We start from the raw sequence: 10,805 nt of genomic DNA on the forward strand, positions 1-10,805 counted from the left end.
CTGCTCTGGAACAGAATGACCACTTCTTTGGCCCCTTAAACCCCAAGTTTCATCTTGTGGATGTCCCTGTCCCTTCTGCTTTGGCTTCCCTGAAAAGCCAGGTGAGAGTCTGAGGGCCCAAGTTCAAGTTCTGGTACCGGAACATACACACAGAAAACCTGGAGAAAACTTTAGTATTCCTCCATTTTGCAAATGGCATCTGTTGCTAAGAAGTTGCCCTTCTATAGTAACTTTAGGTTCCAGGAAGGACAGGGCTGTAAAATATGTGATCTATAAGATCTTCGTGACAAGGGACTGAAACTATACACCCAAGGAAAGGACTAGCAAAGCCTCAACAGGACAGACACCCCCCTCAAGTGAGGACAGTCACTTATGATGGTCATGAGACTGTACCATGAAGCAGATTTCAGTAACTTCCCTGCAACCTCTTACAAAACCTGAACTAAGAGAGTCATGGAGCAGGCCATGCTTTTCCTACATTTGAACTGTGATTCTCAGATCTCAGCTTCCTGAGTAGTTAAGATGATAGGTTTGAGCCACTGGCACTTGGCTGTTTTTATTTTGTGACCATTCTGTTCTTACTGGCCCTGGTGTGCAGCTTGGCAGATCTGCCAAGTGGGTGAAGAGCATTCCTCCAAGGCAAGTTCTGTGAGTTCTTAAAAATGCCCTTTACTGCTGGGCACTGGTGGCCCATACCTGTAATCCTAGCTATTGAGGAGACTAAGATCTGAGGCCCATGGTTCAAAGCTAGTCTAGGCAAGAAAGTCTGTGAGACTCTTATCTCCACTAAACTACCAAAAGAGCTGGAAGTGGAGCTGTGGCTCTAGTGCTAGAGTGCTAGCCTCAAGCAGAAAGAAGATCAGGGACAGTTTTCAGGCCCCAAGTCCAAGCCCCACGATGGTATACACACACACACACACACACACACACACACACACACACACACACACACGTGTGTGTGTTTGGGACCTTCTTTCATGGCTCTCATCCCTGAAACCCTTCCTCAGTCCCAAGGAATATGCTGCCCATTTACCAACAAGTTGTTGCCTCAGGTCTATGTTCCTCTAAGGAGGGCCTGAGATGGGCACCAGGTGGCTACAGCCACACAGGCAATCCAACAGCATGTTGGGCATGGCCTACCTCACTACAACCTGCTGCTTCCCACCCTTGCTTGCAGGCTAGGATATCCCCTCAGGTGATGTGGGGTCTGGTTGACTGGAAAGGGGAAGTCCAGTATCACTTCTTCCCACAGGCTAGGGTATCCCCTCATGTGACGTGGGGTCTGGTTGACTGGAAAGGGGAAGTCCAGTATCACTTCTTCCCATGTTCTCATGAGGACAACACCCACAGCTGGAGTAGAAGGAAGTGGCATGATTCATAATGAGGCAATGCTCTCTCCAAAGAAAATCTCCAGCCAGGTGTCAGTGGTTCACGCTTGTAATCCTAGCTACTCAGGAAGCTGAGAACTGAGAACTGGGTTTGAAGCCAACATGGGTGGAAAAGTCCGTGAGACTCTTAACCGCCAAGTAACTAGCAAAATGCTAGAAGTAGAGGGATGGCTCAAGTAGTAGAGTGTCTGCCTTGAGCTAAGAAGTTAAGGAAGAAAGGGAAGCCCTGAGTTTAGACACTAGTACTGGCAAAACAAAACAAAACAACAACCACAAAAGGAAATCTCCTAATTCCTCCTCAATCCTCTAAAGCCTTTTCCAGCCTTGAATGGCCTAGAGGCCCAGGAATGATGCAAAAGCTTCTCAGAACATGTTTGAAGAAGCCCTCACATACTGATGTGCCTTGGGGACCTTGTGTCCTGCGACCTGGGGTCTTGTCCTCTTCCTGTAGTGCCTTGGCCATTGGCAAAGTGTCTTTATCTGATACCAAGAATTTGAATGATGCAACTTCTCATAAAGTTATCAAACAATATGGAGCAAGAGCCTTAAAACAGCTTGTATCCTTTGACCCAGAAATTTGGGCTGAGTGACTGTCCAAAATACACAAAACTTGTTGACAGGCTACTACATTTCTTAAAGCCTTGTTGACAGTAGCCTCACCCTCACACAGCCAGAGAGGTTGGGGAAAATGTTACAGCTACAGGATACAATGTACTTCAGAGTTGATGTGGTTCTGAATCAGGCTGTTTGGATTTAACTCTTACCTCTGTCACTTACTAGCCTTGAGTAAATCACTTAATGTCTTTGAACCACAGTTTCCACATCTGTAAACGTAGCATACTTGTATAATACTGATCTCCCAGAGTTGAAGTGAGGGTTGTGGATTAATGAAAATGAAGCATTTTGGATGCTATAGGGCCCATAGCCTTAGCTATAGTCAACAAACAATCCTCCCTTGGTGGCCAATAAAGATAGTTCTGGAAGATATAAAAAATTTGAGGATGCACAAGTCTCTTATCTAAAATGATAAAGAATCAGCAAATATCCTGGGAATATCCTCTAATGTCTTAAATCATCCTTATATTACTTAAATTCTATATAAATAGTAGATACACTCATGAATTGTCTAGGGAATAATGACCAAAAAGGCCTGTATGTATGTATGTAGTACAGACTTTTTTTTTTCTGGTTCTGTGGCTTGAACTCATTGCCTACATGCTGTCCCTGAGCTTCTTTTGCTTAAGGATAGTGCTCTACTACTTGAGCTGCAGGTCTACTTGCAGCCTTTTTTTTTTTTTTTTTTTTTTTTTTGTCTGTTGTGGGGCTTGAACTCAGGGCCTGGGAGCTGTCCCTGAGATTTTTCATCCAAGGTTAGGGCTCTACCACTTGGAGCCACCGTGCCACTTTTGTTTTTTGGTGGTTAATTGTAGATAAGAGTCTCACTGAGTTTCCTGCTTGGGATAGCTTTGAACTGGGATCCTCAGATCTTAGTCTCCTGAGTAGCTAGGATTATAGGCATGAGTCACTGGTGCCCGGCCAAGCTTTTTTTTTTTTTTTTTTTTTTTTTTTTTAGTGTAGTTTATTGGTGATAGGAGTCTCATGGACTTTCCTGGGCTGACTTCAAACCTTAGTCCTCAAATCTAAGGCTTCTGGATAGCTAGCCTTATAGATGTGAGCCACCAAGCCACTGGCAACCACTACACGATTTTTTTTCTTGGAATATTTTCAATCCATGGTTTATTGAATGTGGGTACAGAACTGGCAAATATGTAGGACTAACTAGAAAGGCTGATATAGCTCAATAACTTGGACAAAGTAGCATTTGATATTGCATTTTGTGTAGGAAAAGCTTAGCCATGGAAAATATAGATTAAAATACTTGAAAGAGTTGGCTTCCAGAGGCTCATGCCTATAATCCTAGTTACTCAGGAGAGTAAGATCTAGAAGATCAAAGCTAGCCTGGACAATAAAGCCTGTGAGACTTCCATCTCCAAGATAACCAGCAAAAAGTTGGGTTGGAGGCATAGCTCAAGTGGTTGACCATTAGCCAAGCAAGCCTGGGTTCAAACTACTACTGGCAATCTCTCTCTCTCTCTCTCTCTCTCTGTCATATTACATATCTACATGACATATAGATATATAATATAGCTGGGTGTCAGTAGCTCACATCTGTAATCCTAGCTACTCAGGAGGCTGAGATCTGAGGATTGTGGTTCAAAGTCAGACTGGGCAGGAAAGTCCATGAGACTTTTATCTCCAATTAACTACCAGAAAACTGGAAGCGATGCTGTGGCTCAAGTGGTAGAGCACTAGCCTTGGGCTGAAGAGCTCAGGGACAGTGCCCAGGCCCACAGTTCAAGCCCCACCACCAACAAAAAAAAGATATATAATACAGATATTTTTATATCTTTATATTTTATAAGATAGTCTGATATATTTAATATATACTGTATATCTAGTATATATCCTATAATATATTTTATAAATCTATATTAGATGCAAGATAGAAAATAATTTATACATCTAATATATAATATATGCCAGAGCCAGCCAGCAGCGAAAAGGGAATCCTGAATGAGGGGGGCGAGGATTAAAGAAAAGGAAAAATACAAGACAAGAGAAAAAAGACAAGAGGTGAAGATGGGGTATGGGAGGTCTGAATCTTAAGATTGTAACTCAAGACTGCAGCCATGTTTATTCTTAACTTCCAGCTTATATGCAGTATGAAAACCAGGAAATAGCATAGGCTTAAAATTCCAGAACACAAAAAGGCTTGGAGTTAGCAATACCTGACATAGCTAAGACAGGATGAGGTTGGTTAATATAAGAATGGACTCATGGCAGACACAGTAAAGCATTTCCGGTTTTCCATTAAGCTATGTCCTTGCATGTCCTTGAAAACACAGCCAGAGGTCAGGAAGAATTTAGCTGCTGCCTCGGCTCCCTATATCTCCCCTGTCATTGTTTAAAGAAGCGAACCCGCCTGTCTTAGGTCGGGTGGGTCACCCAGCCTGCCTTACCCGTCATCGGGATCTTCTTCAGAGCAAAGCTGAAGGCCCTGTCTTAGGTCGGTCAAACTGGCCCCACCCTCAAACCTGTCTCTGGCTGCAGTTCCTCTCAGGGGAAAATTCATTCACTTGGAGCTTGATCTTATGCAGCTGACTGGCTAAACTCATGAAAGAGTTTTGCAATATGCATACAATGCAAGGAAGGCATAGGAAAACCATCAGCAAAAGTATCCCTGGGTGGAGCAATGTCATTAGCAGCCCCTTAACATTAGTCAAGGAAGGGATATGCTGTTGGAGTTGTTCAAACAGTTCTTTTGCTGTTTCTGCCACTTCAGAGTTCAGAGGCGGAGCTTGTTCTAGTCCAGCTATTTGCCTATGGAGTTGAAAGAGATCTAAGGACAAATTATTATGGTGCCAAATACCATTAAGATGTGCTACAGATGGGTGAGACTCATGGAGCATCAGCGGGGGGGGGGGGGGGGAAGATGTGCTACAACTTGTTCCCAAGGATAGCTCGACCCATTATATTTATGGAGGGTCACACAAATAAAGTCAAACCCAGCATGACAGTGCACCCGTTGCAAAGTTTGTGAAGCGCGAATTTGTTCTCCCAGAGACAACACAGATTCATACAATGCTTCTAATTTTTGTTCTACCTTATCATCAATTCTGCCTTGAAAGTGCAGGGCTTGTGTAGTATTGCGAGCAAGCTGATTAACATAGTGAGCTGTCTGCACACTTTGTGTTAAAGCCACAGTCGCTGCTGCAGCAGAGGCAGCTAAGGAAATAAAAGCTACAATGCCTGCTATCAATAGCCCTATAAATCGTCTAGGGCGCATGAGCTCTTTTAAATGTTTTAACACGTGAATACCTGTTTCTTCATACCAAGCTTCAGATATGTTCACAGGAAGCATGACAAATGGAGCCTGCTTAATAACAATTACAGAATCAGTAAGACCACTATACAAGCAATTTGTAAAAGAACAGTTAGTACAAGTAACATTGAAATACATGGCTCCTATAGAAATATTAAAAGGTCCATACATAATGGCATAAGGAGGTGTTACACAACTCATAATATTTTTTAAAGAAGAAGAAGTGGGGGCTGGGGATATGGCCTAGTGGCAAGAGTGCCTGCCTCATATACATGAGGCCCTGGGTTCAATTCCCCAGCACCACATATACAGAAAACGGCCAGAAGTGGCGCTGTGGCTCAAGTGGCAGAGTGCTAGCCTTGAGCAAAAAGAAGCCAGGGACAGTCCTCAGGCCCTGAGTCCAAGGCCCAGGACTGGCCAAAAAAAAAAAAAAAAAAAAAAAAAAAAAAAAAAAAAGAAGTGGGACAGGAGATATTATTTAGGGCAGCCACTAACATCCAGACATGACGTTGAGGGTGTCCATTCATCTACCACAGACCTGGGTTGTACTTGTTGGTGAGATTGGCTCCGGACCAGACCATCTGTTGAGAATTAGTTCCTGAAATATTGGTTATAAAAGGATGTTCATGTCTACACTTTATGGGGTGCAGTTCCCCCTGTGGATTCTATAATTTGAGAAGAATTGATGCAGCAAGGTATCATGAAGGACGATTTAGAATTAGCATGCACAGGGAACCCAGTAGGCAATAAAGTCATTCCTATATTATATACTTGACTGTTATCACGAATCCAAATTCTATGATTTATGGATTGCATTACAGTGCAGCCTGGAATATAACTGTTGGAGTCAGTTGTAAAACATAAAGGGGTTCCAATGCCAGAAGCTGCAAAATCTCCCATTTTAACATGTTGGACAAAAGGATCTGGAGCTGTACCGTATGCTGATCTGTTGACATGGACAAACACCTCAGCTTCTTCCCAAGTCACAGGGTGCACAATCGGTGGATCTGGCACGTAAGCCCAGTGAGTCAGCACTTGTACCATTCTGATGAGCTTCCACTATCTGAACACAACGCTCAGGTAGCCAGCGGGCATCATTTTCATCCTGTGAAAAAACACAGACATGTCCTCGACCCCATGTCAATACCGGATCGGGCCCGTGCCAAGCACCTGTAAAAGGATCTTTCCACTTAACTTGGGCAAAGCTCTTTGCTCTCTCTTTTCCCAGAATCGCTGTGCTTCGAAAGGCCATTACAGTCCAAATTTAAAAAATTTAGTATGAATAAAGCATGAGAAAGAATATTAACAGGGCAGAGGGGGTATAATTCTCCCCCCTTTTAATTTAGAAATTTGGTGTTTTAACAAACCGTTGGCCCGTTCAACAATTCCTTGACCTTGAGGATTATAGGGAATTCCTGTAGAATGAACAATTTGGTAAGATTTGCAAAAAGTTTGAAAAGCTCATCCGATATATCCCGGACCATTATCAGTTTTAATATGTTTAGGAAGTCCCATAGTAGCAAAGCAGCATAAGGCATGGGAAATACAATGTTTGCTAAGAGGAGTAGCCATAATGAAATTAAAGTAAGTAATTAAAGTAAGTGTCTATGGTAACATGGACAAAACGGAGCAGTCCAAAAGAGGGAATGTGGGTAACATCCATTTGCCAAACATGGTTGGCCACTAAGCCTTGAGGGTTAATGCCATTGGAGGGCGCAGGTAGGAAGGTAGTACAGTTGGAACAAGTTTTTACAATTTGACGAGCCACCTCACGTGTGATATGAAAATGCTGACGTAAGGCACGACTGTTTTGATGGTGGGCAGCATGTGATTGCTTTGCTAAGTCAATTTGAGTGAGAAAAATTCGAGTAGCCTCATCCGTAATAGCATTGCCCTCACTTAATGGTCCAGGAAGCTTAGTATGGGTATGTATAAATCCAAAAAAGCATGGACAGCTGCAAGAGCAAAGAAGAAGTTGTATCTGGCAAAAAAGAGTTTGGATAGTGGAATTAGCTGTTCCAAGAAAAGGGACAGTTTCAATGACCTGAAGGGCTCGAGTAACATAATGACTTTCCTAATATAAATGAAAAGCTTTAGTAGGTAAAAGCGTAAGGGCCTGTAAAACTGCTTGAAGTTCAACTTCCTGGGCTGAAGAAAGACCAGTGCCTCCAAGATTTAGTTTCATGATCAATAGTAAGAGCGGCTGTTCCGTTAGAAGATCCATCTGTAAACACCAAGGCAGCCATAGAAAGAGGTGATAGAGATACAACTTGAGGAAATATAAAGGTGTAAGAAGAGGCAAAGTGAAGTAATTTGTTGGAGGGATAATGATGTGAAATTGTGCCCATAAAATTGGCCCAAGCAATGGCCCAGGAGTCACAATGAATATAAAGCCATTCTTGCTGTTGTAAAGTATAGGGGATATAAATAACCTGTGGATCACATCCAAGATACTTACAAGATTACACACGGCACATATGGACTAAGGTGGCTACCAATTCATAATAGGGAGTTAACACTTTTGAAGGAGTAGCAGGCAAGGAAAGCCATAAAAGAGGTCCCTTCTGCCAGAGGACTGCTGTTGGAGAATGAGGTGTAGTTAAAATATATGCTTCCCAAGGGGCTGAGTAATCAATATAATTTACATGTTGGGAAGAAATGGCAGAATTTACTATGCTTAAGGCTTCAGCTGCTTCAGTTGTCATTTGTCTGGGAGATGTAGGGTCAGGGTTCCCTTTTAATAGATCAAATAAGAGTTTTAATTCAGCTGTGGATAATTTACGATAAGGGTGAAGCCAATTAATATCTCCCAGAAATTTTTGAAAATCATGCAAAGTATGCAAATGAGAAGTCTTAATCTGTAATTTTTGACTAGTAAAGTAATAAGGACCTAAAATATGACCAAGATAAGTATACGGATGCTCTTGTACCTTTTCACTGGCTATTATTAACCCCAAAGAGGTGAGATCTTGTTTTAATTGTCCAAAAGTTTGGCATACTACTGCAGGGTTTAGATGAGCTAACAAAATATCATCCATATAATGAATAATATAAACAGAAGGAAAATTTTTGTGAGTAGAAGAGACAGCCCGCGCTACAAAGCTTTGGCATAAGGTGGGGCTATTTGCCATGCCTTGGGGCAACACTAGCCAATGGTATCATTTCATGGGTTCTTTAAAATTAGTAGAAGGGACACTAAATGCAAAGCGTTTGCAATCTTGAGGAGCAAGGGGTATGGTATAAAAACAATCTTTTAAGTCAGTTATTATTTTGTATGTATTTTGAGGAATTGCCATAGGAGAGGGCAAACTTGGTTGTAACACCCCCATAAGTTCCATTGTGGCATTTACTCGTTGGAGATCCTGAAGAAGTCTCCATTTACCAGATTTCTTTTTAATAACAAAAATAGGTGAATTCCATGGGGAAGTAGAAGGAGCAATGTGGCCCAAGTCCAGCTGTTCCTACACCAGCTGTTGGGTGACAATAATCTTTTCCATTGATAGGGGCCACTGATCCACCCACACCAGAGTCTCTGATAACCATGTGATAGGATCGGCATGAGGGACAGGATGAGCAGCAGCCCCCATTAAAGATATCCCAGCCCTTGTCTAGGAGGTCGGGGCTGGGGTTGAATGGGTTCTCTAATTCCTTGTTGATGAATTCTCAATCCTCCTGAAGGCAGTAGCCCTTGACTTAAGAGTTGACGAGTAACTGCGTCACTAGGGCTAAACAAATAAACTCCCATCTTTTCCATAATATCTCTCCATTTATGGGCAAATAATCTAATACATAAGGCTGTAATGTCCCAGAATGGCCCTCACCATCTCTCCAGTTAAGGATGGCACTGCTTTGTTGGGGATCTGTGGCATGGCCAATCCCCCATAAGGATGTGAGAGATGCAGTAAGGGGCCAGTGGGAAGGCCAATGTCTTTTGGCTATCACAGATACATCTGCTCGAAAGACCTCGAAAGGGCTTTTCTTGTATATAAATTGTAAGCTCGGGCCGTTCCCGTTTTATGTTTTGAACCCAAAATATGTCTGAAGACCCAAAACTCCTTTCTCCCCTAGGGTTTGTGGTGGCTGAGGTACCAACTGAAATTAAAGGAACAAGGATGAGCTGAGCAATTCTTTGTCCTGAAGGGATAGAGATAACACTAGCAGGCGCTGAAGCCATGATTTTTATTTCTCCAGTATAGTCCTGATCTGTCACTCCTGGAATAATAGGTAGGCCTCTCAGTGCAGAGCTGCTGTGACCTAACAGTAAGCCAACAGATTACCTCAGAAGGGGGCCAATGACTCCTGTAGGGAGGGCCTGAACTCCCATTTCCAGAGTCAGTACTGCACAGGTGGAGGAACAGAGGTCCAGTCCTGCACTCCCTGGTGTTGCTCGAAGAAAGACTGGAAACTGATTGTTGCTGCGGGTTGTTGGGGGATAGGCTTGAGGTTGGGGGAAGGAAGGAGCCACCCCAAAATTTTTCCATGGGGCCAGGGGCTGGCCCCTCTGCCAGTTTCCTGAAATCAGGCAGCCAGAGTCATTCAAAGTAGATCTGCAATTCTTAGCCCAATGCTTCCCCTTTTTACAATGGGGACAAATTCCAGGCATAGCTCTCCTTTTCTGATTAGGGCAGTGAGCCATTAAGTGGCCCATTTGTCCGCAGGAAAAACAGCAGTATGTAGATGTCCCCTTCCCTTTCCCCCTGTAGGGTGTGTAAGAACTCAGATACAGTCTGCCCTTGGAGCTCAGCAGCTAGCGTGAGGCCCTGCATATAGGATGGACCAATGTCTGCACAAAGCCGAATATAGTCAGTTATTCCTCCCTTTTTCTTAAAAGGCCTGATGGCTGCTTGGCAAGCTGCATTAGCATTTTCATATGCCAAGTGTAGTACAAGAACCTTGCCAGCATCCTCATCTTGGATCAGACGGCCTGTTGCTTCTAATAATCGAGAGACAAAATCTTGATAAGGTTCATCTGGTCCCTGTCTAATTTTGGAAAGGTCTTCAGTCTTACTAGAGTTAGGGAGACTATTCCAGGCACGTTTAGCAGTAGCACTGATCTGACCATAAACGTCCGGAGTGTAATCTAACTGGGTCTGGGTGTCATTGTAAGCACCTTCCCCAGCTAGCTCTGCAAATGAAGCAGGTACATTATTTGTCCTGTTGGCCTCTGCTGTGGCCTGACACTGTTCCACAAATTCAGACTTCCACAATAAGTAATCTCCTCCACTAAGACAAGCCCTAGCCAAATGTTTCCAATCATTTGGGCATAAAGTTTTAGTAGCCATGGTTTCAAGAATGACTTGAGTAAACGGCGCTGTAGGGCCGTATTGAGCACAAGCATTCTTTAGATCTCTTATTTGTTTAAATGGCAAAGGCTGATGAACTCTTTCATTATCTTCATTCCTCTTTACAGGGAATAAATGAAAACCAGAAATGTCCTCCCCTCTTTGAGCAGCCTGCTCCGAGGAGAGTTGCAGAGTGCTTCGCTTAGGGGTAGGATTAGAACTTATCCCAAAGGGGAGTTCATCATTAGGAGG

The sequence above is a fragment of the Perognathus longimembris genome, chromosome 10, assembly GCF_023159225.1.
Source record: "Perognathus longimembris pacificus isolate PPM17 chromosome 10, ASM2315922v1, whole genome shotgun sequence".
Classification (NCBI taxonomy): Eukaryota; Metazoa; Chordata; class Mammalia; order Rodentia; family Heteromyidae; genus Perognathus; species Perognathus longimembris.